Genomic DNA, 21,371 nt, shown 5'->3' with positions numbered 1-21,371 from the left:
TGCTATGCTGTATTTTATTATCTGCTACATAAATCCCCCACAACAAACGATGTACTGGGGACGAAAGTCGGCGGAAGTGAAACGCAAGGGTTTTGGCCACGCCGTGCCTCGTTACTTAGTGTCATGTTCAATTAACGGAGACATTATCCGAAACATTCGCTCCGGGGCACGGCAGAAGCAAAAGCCCGTCCCTGTTCGATTGAGTGCACCTATTGCTCACCAGCCAATCGTTCGAAGCTCTTGAGCTCAACCCGGGCACCGGATTGTCTCGAAGCGTTTCCGTCCTAGACCGCGCCAATCGGCGAGAGTTTTATTTGCCAATCCACCATCGAAAGAGGCCTTAGAGCGTGTTACGGATGAGAGTATTTTTTGCATAACCCCCGGTACCGGCTGCGGCGATCTTTTCAAGCTGCCCAGCTGTATGTCGCGTCTGGCATTTCCGAGAAAGTCCGCCAATTTTCATCTTTCACCGGACTTAATCGTGTTCACTGTCGTCTACTTCCTCCCAACTCTCGGGCAAAAAATGTTGCTTGCCGCTGGGTCGCGTTGATTTCGATACGAGTCGTTAGTAATTAGCCTGATTACGTCGATTTTGTTCGGATCAGATTGATTTGTTGCTGTTCGATATAGGACCGTCGCCGGGATGATAAAGGAATTTGCGCACCATATTGCTGCAACATTATGTCACACTTTGTGTTGCTTTCCTGAAACAAACCGCGAAGCATAGCTGCAATTGCAATTTTTATGCTGCCATAAAAATACTTACGTTCCACGTTTTCCTACGTCCGAGTTTGCTGTTGCTGCTATTCTATTCGTTGGCAACTTGTGGTAATTTATTTTCAATAAAGTTTCTACCAACAGCTTAAATGACTTAGGACTTCTCGTATAAATTTATAAAAAAACTTATTTACCGAGATTAGGATTGAATTTTCTCATCCAAGATTCGAGCGCACACCATTAGAGAAGCAATAAAAAAGTACATCTCTAAACACTACACCCTCAGGCAGATAACGAGATTGTAGTCCTCCGCTGGACGCATCCCCAGAGCTGGGAAACGCATTTATGGCAGCTGTTTTCTAACTCTCCACTCGATTGATTGGATCCTTCCATCCTTGCCGGTAATATTGCATCGCTCCAAACGTTCGGTGTCGGGGTGGATTGCACTTGCTTCCATCGGGTGTCTCCGAAAAGTCGGTACAGGATTTGTTTGTTCGAGGCAAAAAGTGCTATGGGAATGATTGCATTCATTAATCCATAGCACTCGTCACGGAAGCGAGCGTACTTTACTCGAACCGGAGATACTTTGTTGTAGTTACGACTGAAGTGTTGGTCTCCCCGTACGAGAGGATACATATGTGCATCGATTGCGAATGTAGTCGAGCTTTGGTTCAAACATGACAAGTCGTACTCACAAGAAGAGCCAAACGCATAAATGTTATGCTGGTAAGAGAGATGATTGTTGATGCATCTTGTGTGGACGACGGCTTTGAAGGCGGATGAGGTGGTGAGCTTGTTTTATTACCACATCCTAAATCATGGTGAAGAGATTTAACGTTACCGAGGATATGTTTGTTTTTGGAATTTGGTGGATTGTTTTATTTACGATGGAGTATGTTGCAAATCATTTCTGTAAATCAATGTACATCAATGTTTGATTTCCCACAGTGATCACATAAAGCTGATAGGTTGAATTCGTGTTTGATATATTTACGGTTATATTGTAATGATTAATTTTGGGTCTAATGTATGTCATGAAATAAATATCAGTAAACTGTACCGTGAAGCGATAGCAATGTTAAAAGTAGTCGAAAACATGATTGGCATCGTGGAAAATAAGTGGCTTATTTGGAAATATTTTGAAGTATAAGTGCTATACTTCGAGAGAATTTGTTGCTTTTTATAACAAATCTTTACAAACTGCCTACTTAGTAATCTGATATTCATTCATTAAAAAACCATGAGCAATGGTAAGCAATTGGTTCATTGTAGATTTTTTCCAACTTATTCAAAGAGGTTAATATTTACCTATCAAACTTGCTTTTGCATCTTGTTTTGCACTCGAAGAAGCTGCTTTGCAAAGTTTTGCTATGTTATTTTAGCGATCCAATCCTGTTTAACTTGGCACGATGCGAACGAGATGGGATCGTTCTTGGGAAGGCGGTCGCAGCAACATGAAAAAAGCAACGAGAAAGAAAACAAGACACAATAACTTTACGATGAGTTTCATCATTCTGCTCATCCCCAATGGGCGGAATACACGATCATCATCATGACCGGCACATATTTCACGTTCGGTTAATGCGCAATATGCCCAAATGCGATCGATTCCATCCATCGAACATCTCGATGTGAGGGATTCCACGTGCCAAGAACGTAGGGCGCTGGAGCCGGCTGGTGTGCGGTGTATAAATATAGGTTCCAAGATACGAGCCCAGCTGGAGAGAACGTTGCTTCAGATCCCATGGGCCTCACGCAGGGCTGATGTAAGGATTTTTCTTTTCACTTTTCCGTGACAATCCCTCATGAATGGGGCCCGGCTCGCCTCCATTAGCTTCCTCAGTGTTGCTGTCCGGAGGGAAATTAATTTTATGCACGCGACTCATCCCATCGTCTCCCTTTAACGGAGGCGCTTCCTTAAAGAGACACGGACGTAAAGTTTCGCACAATGTGCTGCTCTAGGATGAAGAATAGCTGCTATTTGATCTGGGTTCTTGGATGAAGATGTATTGAGTTTGCGGGAGTTGGAATTCGATATTTCACGATAGGGTTTTGTGCCCCACCCGTTTACGTGCGCTGGTGAGACGACTTAGCATGAGTTGGAGCTTCGTTATCCGTTGATTGTTTGGCAACTTATGGCAGGGCGAATAGCTGATGATGAACCACAAGTGGATGATTTATGGTTGTTCGTTCGCAGTGTAGGGAGGCTTTTGGAGCCACCTTTAACGTGCGATACCGTAACTGGGAAGGGAATTGAATTTTACAATCGGATCTGTAATGTATTGAGAGAGAGAAAGATCAAAAGAGTGCAGCGAATGTACATCACTTTTATCAGTGAGCTTTAACGCTGAATGTTCGCGCTGAGCTGAGAGTGGGAGCTGCGCAACCACGGCACAACCGCGCAAGCTTTTGCTAAACAACCTGAAAGCTTTTGTCGACTAAGACTCGTGAAGAGAGCGCGACCGAAGTCGCTGAAGCACTGGACCCAGCTTCGGCACTCGATCCGATCAAATCCGCGAGCGTCGACATGGCGCGCAGTTCGTTTTGAGCCAGCAACCTGTACGCAACGGTTCCCGGATCGTGCGCACATGCGCCGAAAGCTGACGCGCAACCAGAAAAAGCAGCACGTCAAAACAGACGATTAACGCTTCGAAAACGGATCCGGATCAGCGTGGCAAATTGTGTTTGTCCTTCAGTTTTTTTTTCTTGAATCGTGAAACGCGTGTCAGTGCCAAGCGAAATTCACAGCTCAACATTGCTCGCTCGCTTACAGCCGGCTCTCGAAATCAACCGAAAAGCGGGTCACGCACGACACTCTACGCCACCGTCGCTATTGACAAACCGCTAGAAAACAGGAAAGTGGTGTCTCCAGCTTGGACACGCGAAACACACACCCCACAGCGAGTTAGCTGTAGGTTTTGCGATCTATTTCGTTTGCCAAGGAACCCCCTCGAAGCAGCAACAGCAACAGCAGCAGCAGAACGGTGGGGTCGATTGTGGTAGGTCTTCTCCTCCGGTGCATGAAACTCCGCTTGAAGGCAAACCCGTGAGTTTCGATCCTGCACAACAATAGCTCCCGCAACGAATTGGCAAAAAACTTGGAGAAGGGAACTGCTGACGACTGCTATTGACGTCAACCTTCGAGCTGAACTGAAGCTGAACACCTGCGGTTCATCTTGCGCAAACACATCTAGGTGAGACTTGGCTCATATGAGATTGATTTCGGAGGCTTCTTCTGATAGCATTTTTGCGTTCTGTGGGTGAAGTAATAGTGAACTGCGGTGGACGCAAGCGAGTTTATAAAACGTGGTATTCAGTGGTTTACTTCGGCCGTTTGTTTAAAGCCTCAACTAGCAGCTTTTGCTCGTTTGCTTAATAACAGATAATCGAAGGCGTATCTGCGTTGAATCTCGCGGGGCATCTTTTCGTTTTTCACACCGATGGAAAGTTTCCCAATATGCGTGTGTGTGTGCGTGTGTTTATGTGGACCTTTCATACCTGCTGGAAAGCGACTAAATGAACCAAATTCAAATGAAGTGGCCCCCAAAAAAGTGAAAACCATACCATCCCAACCTTGAAGGAGGAGTAGCTCTGCCGACGGACCCGCCGTTCGATAGCAGCGGCTTCAGTGTTATCTCTTCGCTGGAGTGGCCCCTTTACTCTTTCCGTGCTTTCCGCCGCTTGGTCTTTAGAGATACCGAGAAGGGTAGCTTTTCCATAATCTCGGTCGCGGGCCTCTTTCATCCCTGCCACTGGCACCGGGTTCTTCTCCTGCCGTACGGTGGGATCTCGCGCAGGTTGTGGCTGCATACGATGAAGAGCACATGCACACAGGCTGCTCGGTTGCTCGAGTTGCGGAACGGCACATTTGCATGGAGCTGTTTACGTTGCTGGGTCGATGGTTTCGGCGGCTGTTTGCAAGCGATTGCCTCGTGTAGGTGTGCGTTGTTTTGTGTTTTATTATTATTATTGTGTTCCTTTTTTTTACCAACACACGTTTTGTTTTTGGTTTTTTTTGACACTCTTTCTCTCGAAAGTTGTTTGGGGGGTTTGTTTTTTTTCTTTTTTTTCCGTTGCCGATGCAGGCCCCGAAATATATGCGCAGCCAATTTATCTTGGCCTCCCTTTACCCTAAACCCCACACCGGTCCGCTGCGGTGGCTCCATGCAAATGACGCACATGTGTGCGGCAAAAGGATGCTTAGTATGGGCATGTAATTTTTAAATTTGCTTTTACTTCGCCGTGCGTGGAGGCGTTGAATATCGCTTTTCCTTTTTTTCTCCTTTTTCTCGGGGATCAACTTTCCAGTCGAATTTCTCCATGTTCCATAAATATTGTGCGACGAGGATTATGCTTATCCCGTTCCCTTCGCTTTGCAAACTAGTGGAGCAGAGCCCGTACCCGATGGTCCGCTTGCTATGGCGACGTTCAATCAATCTTTTGCTGCCATCGTCTACATTTGTGAACAAAAACGTCACTCAGAAGACGTAGCACACATGGATGAAAGTGTAATTGAACGTGATTTATTGCGTTCCCGGCAACTCCTGGTCGGAGGCAGCACATCCGGATGTCTCCTTTTCGCATTCATAACCAAACAAAAGCTGATGCCGGATGCCAATCAGCAACTGACTCACGTGTCTATGTGAGTACTCTCAGAGCAGGACATCGCCGATGTGACATGCCGGAAATTGTACAGCGTGGAAAAAAATGCATACCGATTGCACTTTCCACACCAACGTCACACAGCCGCTTGTAATTCAACCCTTCGAAAGGGTCTCCTCTTCGAAAGGCTGGAACCGCACCGCCACCAGCCTACAATGCGCATTTCCCCCCTTACAAACACCTAATTGACATGAGGTTTACCTCACGGTTCGGGCACACACCGAATGCGGAAGAGTAGAGTAGTTCGAACCGCAAAAACTTCACTGATTTTGCGCACAGAAGCATTCGCCCGCCCGACCTGTGAGTAGGTGGGGTTAGGATTCGAATTTCGTCCGCCACCTACTGGCTGGGACAATATTCCTTTCAAGCACTGGGTACGTGTTGCGCACCGGCGAAGCAAAATGGCGCCAATGTTGCCGCCCGGTAACCGGAACCGAAGCCGGATGGTTTCGGTTACATCTCGAGCTTGTTGTCCGGACCGTCGTTGTCGCCGGTTTGTTGTCATAATCGGTGCCTGTGTACAGTGACGAAAGCCAAATAGCCCAAGTATGGCAAAGGCAACGGGAACATCTTCGCCTCTTTTGCCTGCACAAACCCACGGAGGTGGTTGCTCTGTTTGAACGTTCGATTGTTAAAGATATGCAAATTGTGGGCGACGATAGCCCGATGAGATGCGATTGGCTCTTGGCGTTCGAGCACAGGCACTTGGGTGGGTTGCCTTCTGCGCCATCGTCTGTCAATGTTTATCAAACAGTTTGAGGTGCTGTCTGTCGACCTGTTAGCCCTGCGTTCAACGCCTGCATGAAAGGGGTTTGTTTGGTGTATCGCCGAGAAAGCGACGGCATTCAGCCAAGTTCACGTGAGCGGTTTGTGATCCAACTGATTCTATAACACTTCACAAATTTGGAGATATCTACTTCTGCCGAGAATAGAATGCGATATGTGCGTGAATGATTCTGTCCTACGCTACGTCAGGGACTTCTGGAAGCTAAACAATACGTTATTAGCACATTTTGATGTCGCACCCTTGCGATGGACAGGTTTCTAGTTTATTGCGCTCAACGTCGGATGTGAAAAAATCCCCTCACAAACATACGACGATTGAAAGATCAAAAAGAGGAAAACAACACCTCCCCCAATCAGGCGTGTGACCTCACGGCGAAGGGAGAGTTTCGACGCAGTTGAAATCCATAGCCCCGGATCCGCTTCCTCCTGCTGGCGATAATTAAACAACTGCCTCGCAATTAACCTTCACAATGGGAAAATCCAACCCAACAGCACCGACTGCCGCCACCTTCACCGTATGTCGATTGTTTTTACCGTGGCAATCGATCGATCGATTGAATCGACGGGGCACTTGTGTGGCACATCCTTGAACGAGGCTGCTCAATGGCCCAAAACGACGAACGCGTGGTGGTGGAGCTGGAAAATGCGCCTCCATCGACCATCGGTCGCCATTTGAGCGTGAAATTTTCTTCGTCCTCGTTCAGGTGCAATTTATAGCACGACCTGCCTTCGCTTTGTCCGGGCCGAACCGGGGCAATTAATGAAGCCTCCGGCTGTATCATTCGACATGAACGTTGCTTGCGTTTCGTAGCGTGTTTGCGAGAACGTTCTGCGTTTTGCAAAGAGTGTGCCCCGTGTAAATCGTGCTCGTCGCACTTGTTGCATAAATGTTCGTTCGCGTGCTTCACATGCGTTAAATCTAGGGACCGTCAAAGCCATGTATTGGATGGGGGAATTTCTGGTTTGCCCTCCTCCACAATAAATCAATTTTAAACACAGATTCCCATCTAGCCACCCTGATGAATGCTCGTCACGTTCGCCGCCAATCGCTCGTAAGCTGTCAAGTTTTGACAACTCACACCGGAATCGCACGTACACGTTTCCGCTGCAATTTTCTTCCTGGCCCGGCGAAAGGAAATTCATGATTCATCAACATCAATAAGCCCGAGCATGATTGCAAACTGCAGCGTTCGCTGGATTGCGCTAGTTGCTTCGATCTAGCAGCGATTGATTTGCCCGGTGGTTGTTGCACCCAACCCGGCCATCTACCTTTCCGCCTGTTGGTTCGTACGCTGCTGGCATGTTTATTTTGCGTTCCATTCGGTGGGCATGTTGCTGCAAGCGATTTCGCCGTGGGTTACTTTCGTTAGAAACTGGCCAAAGGGGAGCCCGGGATCAGGTGAGGTTCCACAGGTTCCACGAGTCCCAAACGGCTATCGATCAATGTCAGTGTGTACTTTAAAAGCGCACCACCGCCAAGTTTGTCAAATCAGTGTCAAATGAGCACGCATGCAAGCGAGAGATGAGAGAAGAAAAGGGTCGGTGGTGCTTCGTGAGGCGCAACCTTGAGCAACTCCGTCCGTCACGAAGTTGTTTTGCGAAAATGTTTTTATTAGACCGCCTGTTAGACCATGTGGTTGTGGAAGACTGTTTTCCTTCGGCTGGCTTTGGACGATCCGGAGGGTTAAATATGAGCCATGTCGCAGCAGCTGAAAAGTTAGATTGGTTAAGGGTCGCCTAAAGCACGAGCAGCACCATCTCAGTCGAGCTGTGGTGGTACTTTTTGCACAATAGATCTTTTTTTGTGTCTTACTCTATTCTACGACGTGGGTATGACCTTTTTTTGTGAGCAAAATCAAATCCCCCACGATAGAGAACGTCCGTTGCTGGCTGAGAGAAGCTGGTGGAGGGGATTTCGATTCGACGGCTCGATTGTCCCTGATTAAAGTCCTCCTCTGGGTATTCCTAATTTGTACAGAACGTGTTTGGGTTTTACTTGACCGCTCCCGAATCGCAGCTCCGCTCGTTAGTTGTTTCGCTTCATACTCACAATGGTTGTTGCTTCCTTTTTGTTTCGCTGGTGCTCCCAACAACTCCGCTGGGAATGAATTATTAATTGTTGCGTGATTTATGCCATCCGCGCAAATGTTCATAATTGCGTTCAACCGCATCCAGGCGTGACACCAGGCGTGAGGGTCGATTACTCATCGGGTGTCACGCATTTGGCCGCTGGAAAATAGACAGGCGCGTTGTGGGCGATTGAACTCATCCCGGACATCGTCCAGATGGGTGTCGCTTGATTCGTTAACCGATATATTCCTGAAGCTACATCGATTAACGAAAATGGGAGGATTGATCGATCGGAATTCAATCACTCGATTCGTCACCAAAATGCGATGGAGCTCACCCAAAAGCTGACCAAAGGCATGATGAACGATCGTCTAATATGGATCAAAACCTCCCCTACCACGACACGGAAATGTGTCACACACCACGGGAGGGATTTTCACGACGTTTCCCTGTTTTGGATTGATGCTCCAGTCGGATGGATCGGGTGACGCTCGGTTAAACTCCCGGACTCGTTGCATCGTCAGCGATTTCGGAGAGATATAAATTATAGTAATTTATCGTTAGATATTATTTTTGAAAGGATGACTTGGCGCGGGCATTCGCCGCTCGCCATGTAACATACCCCGGGCATCCTTATATGGAAGGTCGAAAGGAGTATCGCTGTTGGCAGGAAGCCCACCGAAAGTGCGCAAGATTAAAGCGGATTTCAACCGAACGGGTCCAAAATCGTAGCACCCCAAGAGCGCTCCGGCCCGAATTCCGGGCAGAACAGTAAAAAGAGTTTTACGACGTCGATCCGCTCGATCGGTTTCGGCTCGCCGGGCGCGGAACGGTGCAGGTGATAATGAAAATCTCCAAAATCGCAACACTTTATTCAAAATCGCACCGAAAATGCCATCGAAAAACAAATAAACGATACGAGGAGGCAGGCAAGGCACGCGAGAACCGCTCTACGCTAATGGCGTTATTGCCGCGTATTTTATTGCACGGTGCACCAAATTTGGACGGATGAATTTGGTCGCTGACTAAGGGAGTCCGGCTAGGGGAGGCACAACCCCCGCGCGAAGATGCTTTGATGGATGTAAATGAAGTCGTAATATCGCGACCGATGAGTCAACGCCGGGTGTTAGAAAACGATGCGCATTTATTGGAAGGTGTGTAGACAAATATTTCGAGCTATCGCACGGATTTACGGCTTCGAAAAGCTGTCGATAGTCCGGTATTTGCCGTTTACGCGAGAAAACCGTTTAAATCGCCAAATCACGACCCCTAAAGCACTGGTGATCAAACATCTTAAAGGCAATCTTAACGGCCCATCAGGCGTTGTAGTTTGGCACATTGAAAGTTGTGTTTATGCTGCTCTCTATGGCCTCCTGATAGCTGACGATGCCTGTGAAGGAATGTTGTCACCGGTGGTTGTATGTATTTTTGGTGAATACCAACACGCCAGATAAGATGATCTTATCGTTGTCGGCACGGTGGAGGCTTCTAGAAAAACCGCTCATAAATGGTTGGCGTCATTTGGCTGGCGTTTTTTGTTTTGTTTCGGTGCACTAATATCTCCGGCAATCTTAAACATTTCCTCGATAAGGTGGCTCGTGCTTCTGGTTGTGCATTAAACAGATTAGGCACATCACAGTTAAGATGTGGTTTATTTTATTTCTACTTGCGTGTTGAGGGTAGCAAATTGCGCTTGTTATGAAAATTTTGTGTCATCGTCAAGATCGTAAACGATGCTCTAACGCGAGAACTGTAGCTTTTTAAGAGGTTTTTTTTTCTATTCATTCGCCTCTTTACATAGAGCAGTACTAGCGGTTGCAGGAATTTCGGTCAAACTTCCGTAGAATAGAAGCGAACGAAAAACGTGCCCCGTTAGTGGCTTTCAAATTACTTCCGCTCCTCGAGCTCATAGCTCGCTTTTCTCCACCCCATCATAACACGGCATTTGCTCGGTTCGCTTATTTCGATGCACCGGCGAGAACGATGCTGATGGTAATTTTCCACGGTTTCCGCGCAGCTCATGTTCGCTAGCAACTGACCGTAAAACCCACTTCTTGGGTTGGCGGTGAAACCGACGCGCCTTAACGAAGGTGAAAAAATTGATAGCTCAACTTTGGCCCCATTTCTACCACGGATATTTGGTGGTAGGTAGCTACGAAAAAAATATGAAAAAGCCAACAAACAAACGTGAGTATCGCTCACGAACGGCGGAAGAGAAAATTACCAAATCCACATTCTAGCCGGCTTCCGTTGTAGACCATCGTAGTCCAACGGCAGTAGCGTTGGTTTATGGCTTTCCCATCGGTTGGTAAATTTGATGGGTTTGATCTAACCGTACCGTGGTAGGAAAGCGCCATTCACGCAGCTTCAGGAGTGCTATGGGATCATGAGCTTTAGAGAGGTAAAAAAAACCTCATCGGTGACTATTTCGGGGGTTGCTGGAAAGTTACTTGTGCGATTTCACTGACTGTAGGTCTTAACGCCTCAATGGGCAGGAAATTGAGAAAATATTATGCCCGCGATGCGGCGAGACAATTTTTGGTACTCTTCTTCGTGCTTCGCGCTGCTGATCCTGCTAATCTGCTTTAGTGCAGTTGGGTGATGTATTTTAGGGCATTTTGATGGAACACAATGTTGGGGTCAGCTAGCGGAAGGAATTTTATTCTTCGATCAACAAACCATTGTGGGAAAATGACGAACGTTGTCAGTCAAACCCGCGTTCGCATGTGGAATCAATGCCGTTGTGATTTCGCTACCCTCTACTACTGGTTGTGCAATTTTCCGCGAAGCTGTACTTGAATTCGTGGAATCACGTTCGAAGCATCCCGCGTATTTCAGTGCACCCTGAGGCTTGTCTCAAGCCACCGTGTGCGATCGCGATGGCGGTGGTCTCGCACTGGGAAAAGCAAAATAATCGCACCCTGGTAGTTGCGCTGATCGAAAGCGAAGCTTTTTCCGCCTCGTTACGCCTCGACCGGGCTCGCTGTTGCGTTGCGAGGGTCTCGTGTATCATGTTTGGCCCCTCTCTCGTATGGGAAGCTGCGTTGATGTAATACGGCGTTCGATGCACTTTCGGTCGGTGTAAATGACTCAACCGTGTTTTGGGACGAGTTGTCGGTCATTATATTACGTTTATTACCACCCGAACGCCTCTCGTCCGATGCTCGGTCAGAGGGATTGCTGTAAAATTGGCGATAAATTAGCCATTTTATCATAATAGCCATAATTTTCATGAGCGATTTTAGTGGATTTTGAGTTCGCTGGTGCGCGTTGCTCGCAAATTGCCCTATTTAACGCGTGGCGATGTAGTGCTCGAGCTGGTTGTGTGAGACTCTTTTTTTCTTCACAGACGAAAAGAGCATAGGTCTCAATTAACATATCATTTGTCGGAAATAAATATGTTAATCAAAAAATTAAAATATCCGTTTGCCGATGAAAAATAACCTACCGGGGATCGGCGCACATCGGTGAGGTTATGGTATCAATTTTCCCGGAAAGGAAACTTTAAAAAATGATCAAACAAAACAGACATTTCATTATCTTTTGATTTACAACCACTCGGGCTCTTCGTACGTGCTCTCGAATATCGCCCGAAAAGCAACAAAAAAAAAACAACACAATCCATCGTCCTAATGGCGAAGAAGTGTGAAACATGTCGTAACCAAATAGCGGCCTCAAGAGAAACGACTACAAAATCTTGATTAATTGTTGCTCGCCTTCTGTGCCTCGCAGCTCACGTACGTTGCGCAGACAAATTGTCCGATTTCCTCGGTCCCGTCGGTGGCAGTAAATATAAACATCAAGTAGCTCGAGAGCAGCTCCCTCGAGGCTTCTCGGTTTCTTCGGGTACCCGTGATAGAGCGGTCGAAATGTGAGCGTTAATCCCTCTAATCGATTAATTGTCTTTGCCTTTGGCAAACTCGATGGCAAAGTTATCGGATCGAAGAGAACCGAGGCTGGGCGCAACGTGGGGAATTTGTATAATCCGCTAATTTGTGGTTTACGTCGATCGATAAATACTGCTTTATGTCACGCACCGAGCCCACCGCGGAGCTTGGCAGTCTCGTGGGCGGACATTGGTGATGTCTTCGCGTTTGAAGTGCCACTTGAAAGTGTCACATGGAGCCATTCGAATGGATGTGATTGATCTAACTTTCATTCGCTTCAATGACTGCCCATCCGCGAAGTGCCTCCAAAATTTGTTTAATACGCGTTCCTTCTTCCGAGAAGGTATCCCGATTGCCGGTGTTCTGTATTTGCATGGCGTTTAATGCAAATAAAGTGAGGCGCAAAAATTCCTACGTACATTAAAATCGTTCGTTTGGCGTTCGGTAGTAGGTGTGACGCTGTATATCTGTGTGGTAAGATCAAAGCTTCGCGGTTTGTGCTGTGCTGGTAGCAAATTACTTCCACTGATGTCATCTTCCCGATGGGATGGATGAAGGCAGACAACGTCACCGGGCGACGTCCTAACCTCAATCTGCCGGGGTTTATTTTTTATGGGTCGGCTGTTGTGCCCCGACGATAATTGGTTGTAAATTAATCTCTGCCCCGTTCCTCGGTCTCAAGCGATCTGGGGTGCAGTAAGTCCATGCGATGTTTGCTGGCCTAGGGCTTGATGGTTGGCGTCATCGGACGCTGGAGTTTAGTTGAGGACTGCTCACTAGATGCGCAATAGCTGGGGATGTGGCACAGGTCCACACCTGCGACATGAAACCGTCGAAAATCGGTGAATGATAACACCACTATCCTGGTTCGCAGGCAGGAAATGCAATTAATGTCGCGAACATCATTAACTCCGCTCCACTGGGAATGGAATACCGCCGTCGTCTGAACTGACGTCCACTCGTGAGGAGACCAGCCAATTTATGACCGAATCCTGCCCAATATATGGTAGGGATGTTCACCAGAGAAACGAGCTTTCTCAATTGCCGTTGTTAATTTTATTGCTCTGCTGACCTGTGTAATGAAAATTAGGGATCAGATTAAAATGGGTCGTTTGGAACGTTTCGAGCGGTCTCATGTTAAACATTGTACGACATGAGTAGTTATCGTTTTGAGCGACACGGTACTATGGAAACGAAAATGTTATATTAAGTAGTGTAGTGAGTATTCGGATCATTTATAATTTCCTCTCATAGGTTCATCTGGGCGATAGAGACATCGAAACCAGACCATACTTTCTGCGGTTTCATTTAACAAAGTTGAGCAATCGGTCCTAACGATGGCAGCACCGAACTCATGCACGTATCGTATTTCTTCTCAGAACCGTACTTGGTTTGTCCATTATCGCCGTGACAAGATGGTTTGGCGAATATGATTTTTTAGGTTGCAAATTAAACCCGATGCCATTGGCATCCCGTCCGCTTTTGGCCTAATGGCATTAGCCGGCTTTGGTCAACGGCACATTTTCGGTAGGCAAATCAGCGTTGCCTGTCGGTTGGTCTTAAGGAAAGCGCCTCCTTAAACAGCGAATATTATCAATCGTGCCAAATGTGGGCACGAAGGCAAAATAAAACACGCACACACACACCGCCAACCAAATCGTGCATTTTGGCAGCTCACGATCGAGTGGCTTTTTTTTTGTTTATTCAAAAAAAAAACGATGCAAACCAGTTCGAAAAACATGGACCAGAATTTGCGTTTTGTTCCAGGCGGTTTCTGACTTAAATTCTGGTTCCTGTCGCCTGTATAACGGACTTTTTTTTGTACTCCTCTTCAAATGACGTGAGGCAGTCGCTCTGTGTGGCCATAAATTTAGGCTTCCATAATCGAAAGCACCGCTGCGGAACGGACATAGGGTCGCCCCGTCAGGAGATAAATGTTTGCGGTAGAAAAAAAAACATGCACACAGGCTCGAAATAAACACAAACTACGCCACGCGTCGAAATAATTGCGAGCTGGGCGACGGAGCGGAAAATTGTTTCTTTCCTTGCTGCTGGCACTGTGGTTATTTGATCTGGACGATTTGCCAAATTCGTCAGCCAGATCTTCCGCGTAGCTGTCATTAAATGCTAAATTGATGCAAATACGGACCAGCCGCGCTTGGAGTTGCGCGTTTCATTCAGTTTTCGGTTCCAGTAACGCATCCCAACGGGGAGATGCACTAAATTCTAGTTTTGGAGTGATGGTGCTGTTGGATGTCGGGGTTTCCAACAATCCCATGGAAGCAGGAAGCCATAAACCTCGTTTGTAACTAGTGCGAAATGATTCATCGTTTCGCTAATGAGAAGCATTCGTTTCCGGTGGAAATGCGGACGACTTTGTAGCACCAAATTGAGGAGGGGTGAAATTTTACTAGCGCAAATACTACATCAGATTTCGTGGAGAAAATTATTATCATATCAACTAAGTTCTTCGCTCTCGGAAACTTACTGCCGGTGTGGAGTTGGAGCAGAAAGCGTTGGAAATAAGAATTGTTTGCTAAAGAAGCCGCTGAAACTGTGCACAATAAAATCTACCCCATTTGCAAACGGTCCGCGATTCTTGATAGGGATTTATTCGCAATTTCAAACCGCAATCGACTTCAGCTACATGCTTCTTCCATTTTGATGATTTGCTTTATTCCCGACCTCTTACCCGTTTGCTCCATTTTGCATTTGTGCTAGTTCGCGAACGCTCTATCTGTTTCTCTGGCGCCAAGTAGAGTGCACGTGAAACCTTTCGTTGCACTAACGTACGGCTCTGTGGTGATGGGAAAAGGGTATAAATTTATGATCGTGAAGCTTTTACCGTGCGCTTGCGAAGTTCGTTCCGCCCGAAAACCCTCCAGAGCTCTCATAATCGTGACTAATGAAAATGTGGACCACCTCCTGAGCGCGGTTTTAGCCGTGGTCCTACGATTTGTGTGGGTGCAGAGGTACGCTGACGTCCGTGTTTCGGTTTCGTTGGCTCTGCCGCCTCGCTGGTCACGTTCCGAAAGTGAAATTGATTTATCCGTCCGACTCTCGGCGCGCGCGCGCACGCGTTCGACGTCCGCGGGGAATCGTGAGGTGTACTGGAATTAGTTTACTTTATCTAACCTCGATATGCGGATGTTTGTGGACGGATCTCTCTCTCTCTCTCTCTCTCTCTCTCTCTCTCTCTCTCTTTCTCTGTTGGTTTCCTGTCTCGTTCATATGAGTGTATACACTATGCTAATAAACGCTTGTCCCGAAATGGCTCGAAGCACCCTAATGAGTACCTAATCAATTGCCTAATCGAATGTCTTTCGTTCGTTTCGTTCTCCTCACTTTCGTTTCAGGTAAGTGTGCAATTTTGCTTTCCTCCACGTGATCGCTCTCGAAAGTGACGAAGCGGAAGCTGCTGATGATGGACTGTCCGAACCAGCAGATGAGACGCGGTGCGCGAAAATGGCAAAGCAAGCAAACAAACGCGGTCCGTTTGCTCGACAAACAAACAAACGCAAAGCGCCATTCGTACGGCGCACTTGCTGGTCGGTATCTTTGCCATAAGCATTCATAACACTAGCTTCGATGGGGGAGAGAAAGGAAAACGCAGATAAGCACAAGGGGTCTGGAAAATCGAGGACATCGGGGTACAGGTTTTCTTTTGAGCTGCAACACTTTTAGCCCCGTAGTTGGAATGGTTCGTAAGTAGGCAAAATACTCCACCGCGTGTTGCATGAAAGTGCCGGAGTTCGAACGGCTGGGGAAGGAATGGTGTCATTGTGATATCGTCACGTTTCACCGGTACGGGTGAACTGGGCTGCTGGGGCTTTCTCGCGTTCGACAAGCCCACCAAGTGGATTGTAACACGATGAGATAAGATCTGACAGAGCCTGAAGCCCTGTTGGTGTTGTCAAAATTCGGTCTGTTGTGGCTGTGCTTTTTGCTTTGTGCACGACGCCGCTTAGCAGCATAACCTGCTGGCTCGATGTAATGTGATATTTGAAATTTAACAGAATTTTACGACAGCTCGTTGCGGGATAATTTGTAATCCGATTCTTGTCTGTCCTTGGCACGTACCAAGCCTCCATTCTGATGGCAACGTGTTTGTTTTAATAACGTGACAAATGCCGCAATTGAGCGTAATTCTCTTCTGGTGGGGCCTTCTGCTAGGCGGTGGTACAAACAAAAAAACGAAAGAGAACGTCCACCAGCTCGGCATTGGCGGTCGTCGGATGGCTATCGGTTTACTCCTGGAGTGCGCAACCTGTTACCATTTGCAAGAACCGACTCGTGGATCGAATCCACGAACCTGCTCAACCTTTTCACTGCACCCCAATCAGCCCAACCAGCACTATTGTCGCGCTTTTTTTTGTTTTGTTTACAGAGCCCCATAAGGGAGGGAAAGACCCATTTCGAGGCAAAAACTTTGCAGCCACGACACCAGCAGAAGCCCCTTCTACCATTTGGCTAGTCGAGGCACGATTCTCCATCACAGCACGACCCGTCGTGGCCAGCCTTTATTGCCCCATCCGAACGTTAATTAATATGGTGGCGTTACGGATTATTTTTATTGTTTTCTCCCTCCGCTCGCCGGGGGGAAGGTGAATTGTGCGAAAAGTTCACTAACCACTCATTCAAAAACCCACCACTACGGCGGTGTCGCGGACCACCATGGGAACCTGCCGGAGCGTGAAAACAACAATGGGCTATTTCGTGCCCCGCGAACGGACGCGCAGGGGTTTCCTTTTTCAGCTGCCTGCAATCGTGACGGTGAATCCTTCGCCCGGATCCTCACGCTGCACCGCGAACGCAGGCGATAAATCCACGATTGAGTTATGGCCTTATCCCACCGGTTAGGCTGCAAGTCGTTGCGACTAGCTGCGGGTCGTTTTGTCGCTCGTTCCGTTCGCCCAGGTTGCCCTCGATTGTTGCGAATGCTCGCGTAAATTAGAAGACCATCATGAAAAAAAAAGTTAAGCCACTCAATCTTCCGGCGAATGGCTCGGAAGAATGGTGAATGGTGATGTGCTAAAATGCCTCCACCGGTCGGGCCAGACAGGAGAAAGGCCACACGCGAGGAGAGTTTGTCAAAACAATAACCGAAAGGGAAAACAATAGCAAGCACACCGTCGCGAAAAGTTGACGGTGCGTTGCCTTCACCCTGCCGGAAAAAGGTTGTTTTTTCTTTCGTGGGTGCTTTTGTGGGTTTATATGCGGCCTTGAACAAGTCTCAGGATTGTGTCTAGCGTGAGTACGTGTTTTTTCGCGTTATTCTGCCCTTCTATAGGCCCATATAGTTGGTGTGGAGGAGATGATCCTAAACTTCTACCCTGCTTAAATGTACTGGACAAACATGCCCCCAAAAAATGCACAAAAATTAATGAAGCACCTCAGTAGCTGGCGGATACTGTTTCCGTGCATCATCTCACGGCTTTTAGGTCGACGTCACCTGACATCGGATATGCGCACCCAAACGTACCGGACCTGCCACTTGTTAGACAACCGACATGCGGCGATTTCCTGTCACGGTACGTCCAAACGCTTTCGGGTGTACCGTTTGCAGACGAACATTGACGGTTTTCTGCTCCCGTCAGCTGCCTGACCTAGCCGCGGCTCAGCTTGACCAGGCCGCGTGCGTGATTCCGTGTTGGCGCGTGATTGACATTGACACCGTGTCAGAATCGTGCCTGATAAGTGTGCGCTTTTTCTGGCCGTACCTGTGCAAAATGGCCGTACGCGTTGGGAGAGTTTTTGTGCCCATCGAGGCTAAATGCAAAGACAACGCGCGCAAACGCGAGAACAAACGCCATGTACGATCGGTACCGATCGTGGTCGGAGGTCATCCACTGCTGGAATACAGATTAGTTGCCCTGCTAGTTGAGTGTTGTACACGCACGCCGGTTGTGGCAGCGACACATCGGAACCGGCTAACGGTTTGGGTACGTGATTTACTCTAAAAGTCGCCTCATTAACATAGCATGTGCGGAAGTTCACATGAATCCTCGGCATGCAAGGGAAGTGTATTAGCCGGGGAAACACCATGAACTGGCCGTGGTCGAGCGAGCTAATTGCTTTGACGGGTTTAGAATAATCGGCCGACGATAGCTGGGTGGCTGGGTGAGCTGTTTTACACGTGCTCTGGTGCTAATCGAGCCTGCCAGCCGCATGCCGGAGGGCAATAAATTGCTACTTTTTCCCCAGTTCAACAGCCTCTTTGACGTTGATATGACCGCCACCTCGCTGGGTGGGACGGCGAGCTGTTTGTTTCTCGAAGCTTTTCTCGAAAAACGGTTTAAGATCGGTAGAAAAAAAGAGACGCTCACCACGTTGAATGAATGTTGCGTATAATCATGCTACCTAGAACTGTGACGAATTGCTACTGCAGGTGGTGCGTGAATGGAAACTGTGTTGATGAACCTCGTGAGCATGCCAAATTGTCTTTTTTTTGTAAAATTACTTTGAATCATAATGTTTGAAGTTGTTTGCCGGCTCGTTAGGCCTGAAAGGCGAGAATGTTGTAATGCTGCAGTAATTAATTTCACCGAATTCAAACCATGTTTGATGTGTGGATGTGCTTTTACCGCAGGAAATATGGTATTTTTCAAACAAAAAATGATTCATTAAATCTACCCCGTAAAACACCCGGGAGCCGTGCTTCGATGGGATAATATCCAGCATCCTGCATTTCCCTCGTGGCTGTGCGAATGCGACCACAATAAATTACGCTCACTTTCATCATTTCACCTTCCACGGGACGGAATTTGCCAATCATTCCGCGTTGAGCTGCAGTTACCTTCGACGACAGAACACAGAGCCAAGATACGGATCTGCTCTAATTAACGAGCAGTTACCGCGGAATGGTACTGCGTTTCTTCCACGCCATGCCATTCGTTGGACCGGATTTCGCGTCGAAAGTCCATCGAGATTAAGCTTTAGCCGAGCAATCCCACCTGTTGGTAGCGACCGGTCGAAGAGAGTCGTGGCTGAGATTGGAACGCTCGGGTTCGTTCGCTGAAGGATGTGATACTTCATCCACAATGAGCTTGTGCTATTTGTGTGCTTCATTGTGCTGTTGGCACAACCCTTTGCCGTTTCCGGACGGTTCGGTTCGACTGTGGGGCGCATTTGTGGGTCGGAATGGCTGACCGGCGGGTGCTTTTGGAGAATGGTTAATTTTTCAAGCGATTGTTTGTACAGGTGTGCGAATAAAACTGGGCTTTTTTGATGGAACCTAGCACATCTCTACTTTGCAACGGTTTAAAGATTGTGAGAAATGTTTGATCTAGAAATAAAGCTATAAGCTATGTTTTTACGCACCATGGGGTTTTTTGTTGATGTTTTCTCACTACGTAAAGTTAGGAATGTTTCTTGTAACGATGTTAAAGCTGGTCAGGCTCTACAATCAACTGCTTCATGGCCAGCCGCATAAATTGACCCCGTCGATAAAAGTGAACGAATTCTATTTTATGCTGCCAAGGACTCGTGCTCTGGTGGACTATGGTTCTTTTGCCGTGCTGGCCTGCACGCTTCGGATGATTGCTTTTTCCCATGTACAGCTTACTTTTGTGCGAAAAAGAAAATCCTCTGAAACGTTACTGGCAGAAGCATTTAGTAGCTGCTGGAAAATAAAGCAACAAAAAGTGAAAAGTTTCAAAGGTACCAGCACTTCAATATTTCAATGCACACCCTGGAAATTCAGTCAGCTGTTGCACGAGATCCACCACCACTAGTTGCACACTAACCACCCACACGTAGATGCAAGCGGGCGTAAAATGCATTCCACTAGCACGAGAGAACCCGTGGCCGGTTCCGAGTGTAATGATAGTCTTACCGGATGGTGCAATAGCGCTCGGGGAGCGTAACACGTCGTGCTTTTAATTGCCAACGATTTTGCTAAACGCCGGTTGGCTTGCTATGGAACGGTTGTTTTAAGAAAAATGCGGAACCACCACTATTTGATACAATGAAGCCAGGAAAAACGTGTCTACTCCCATTAAGGTCGTTTTGGGTTGTGTGGCTAAATGACTGCGTCGATCTTGGAACGGATTGAGGAAAAACGAAACGAGATCTGTAGGGATGTTCGTGAGGATAAAGGAAATTAACCTCTTTATTGGGCTCATGAACATTGGGTTTAGATTATGTAAGACTGGCTGGTTAGTACAAAGATTTGCTGGTGAATGCTTTTGAAATGAAAAATTTATGATCCGATGTTTTCGCAACCGTACTAGCATTTTGCGTCAGCACATGCCAGCGATCACAACAAAGTACTATCGTTTGTTGAAGATCTGGAAAGTATACAAGTAGCCTGACCACCAATTACACTAATTAAGTCCACAAAGTCTACAAACACCAGGCTGTGGTTGTGCACTTCCGTTCACTGGTGCTACTCTTGTCTCTATAATTGTATGTGTGTGTTTTTCACGCTTCTCTTAAAGCACCAATCCTTTCCAGATCATCGGTGCGCGCTGGATTACGAGAGGTAATTTTTCCCACCTGTTTTTTTTATCGTTCCGTTGTCGCTTCTGGTCAACGATTTTACGTGGGATGATGACGATAGTGTGAGAAAATCAGATAGCGGCAACATTCAAAGCAATTGCCTCGTAGCTCGGCCACTTTCAGGTGCCACTGGAGCCTTTCCGTCGCCGTGTTGCAAAGCCGGTGTTATGCAAAGGAAAAACGACTCACCAGCAGGAACCCACGTCCATTTGAGGACATCCATGCCCTGAACTTGGCAATGGCATTTTGCATTTACATTCAGCTAGGGTCAGGTGCATGCCTATCGTGCGTGCGTGCGAGTGTGTATGGGTCATCCAATGCACTCGATATGCAGCTGGCAGGCGAATGGTAATTTATGGTTGTCCCCGTCGCATGTGGACGTTGTGCGGAGAGGATCTAGCAGAAAATGGCAAACCAATGTCAGCTCAATAGTGCGACTGCTTTCGGTATCGGTGGCTACCATATTATTGTTTGTGTTACGACCCGGGCTGCCGTGTGTTATGGCAAAATATGCTACACTGATTGGCAAACATATTGTCGATCGTGGTGATGCCGTTCGAAGGCAATTTAATGACCAACTCAAACATACGCTGATTAATTGAACCGGAGTCAATTAGGGTCATGTTTCGTGGTGAAGCGCTCGCGGTGGTCTTGCTGGTAATTAAAGCAAAACATTTATGCTATAGAGGTAAGCATTTTAAAAGGGCGACTGTTAAAAACGATGAACGCGTTAAGCGTTCTATTTAGCGT

At 47.3% G+C, this 21,371-nt stretch overlaps 1 protein-coding gene across 3 annotated transcripts in view; it reads left to right on the top strand.

The window, feature by feature from the left end:
• The first annotated feature begins 3,587 nt into the window (after window positions 1-3,587).
• LOC128723506 (restin homolog) overlaps window positions 3,588-21,371 on the top strand; it is a 32,438-nt gene continuing 14,654 nt past the window's right edge. For all 3 annotated transcript variants that reach the window (XM_053817258.1, XM_053817257.1, XM_053817256.1), the window contains exon 1: window positions 3,588-3,911. The gene's annotated coding sequence lies outside the window, so the exon portion shown is untranslated. The remainder of the gene's footprint in view (window positions 3,912-21,371) is intronic.

This window comes from Anopheles nili, chromosome 3, assembly GCF_943737925.1.
Source record: "Anopheles nili chromosome 3, idAnoNiliSN_F5_01, whole genome shotgun sequence".
NCBI lineage: Eukaryota > Metazoa > Arthropoda > Insecta > Diptera > Culicidae > Anopheles > Anopheles nili.
This window is presented reverse-complemented; position numbering and strand designations above follow the sequence as displayed.